The sequence below is a fragment of the Myotis davidii genome, unplaced genomic scaffold (genome assembly GCF_000327345.1).
Source record: "Myotis davidii unplaced genomic scaffold, ASM32734v1 scaffold176, whole genome shotgun sequence".
Lineage (NCBI taxonomy): Eukaryota > Metazoa > Chordata > Mammalia > Chiroptera > Vespertilionidae > Myotis > Myotis davidii.
This window is the reverse complement of record NW_006287911.1, coordinates 1,131,064-1,131,735: the sequence shown is the minus strand read 5'-3', so window position 1 is coordinate 1,131,735 and position 672 is coordinate 1,131,064. Positions and strand designations below refer to the sequence as shown.

The following is a 672-nucleotide window of genomic DNA, read 5'->3' as shown; positions in this document are numbered from 1 at the left end:
CCCCCTGCACCAGCCTGGTCACCCCTCATGGCCCTCCTGCCAGCTTGGTTGCCCCACGCAGCCTGCTTGTTCATTCATTTGGATCCCTCACCAACCCCCCTGCCGGCCTGGTCATAGGCAGCCATCTTGTGAGGGCATAAGGGTTAATATGCATATTACCTCTTTATTATATAGGATGTCCAGAATAAGCAAATCCAGAGACAGAAAATATAGATTAGTGGTTGCCATGGGCTGAGGGGAGAGGGTAGTTGGTAGTGTCTGCTAACACAGGACTTCTTGGGATGATGAAAATATTCCCTAATTAGGTAGTGATGATAGCCTCATAACTTTGTGAATATACGAAAACCCACTGAATTGCACTTTTAAATGGGCAAGTTTTATGGTGTATGAATTATATCTCAATAACGCTCATTTAACAACAACAAAAAGCAGAGAGTGATGAAAATGTGTGCACCATGTAAGCAAATTCTTGCAACTTCACATTCTGTGGAGAAAGGATGAAGAATGAAAGGGGGGAGTGGTAGCACAGATACCTTATACTAATGGACCTCATGTAAATGCCTGCTATTTCTCAGTTACTGGGAGAAATTCATTTATTTCTCTAAATAAGCCTCCTACCAATAAACCTCATGCCACAGCAGGCAGAAAGGCCAAAGAAGTCTCAAATAAAAA

At 43.0% G+C, this 672-nt stretch overlaps 1 protein-coding gene across 1 annotated transcript in view; it reads right to left on the bottom strand.

The window, feature by feature from the left end:
• The window catches only part of BAZ1A (bromodomain adjacent to zinc finger domain 1A), a 105,982-nt gene that overhangs the window by 72,928 nt on the left and 32,382 nt on the right, over positions 1-672 (bottom strand). The window lies entirely within an intron of this gene.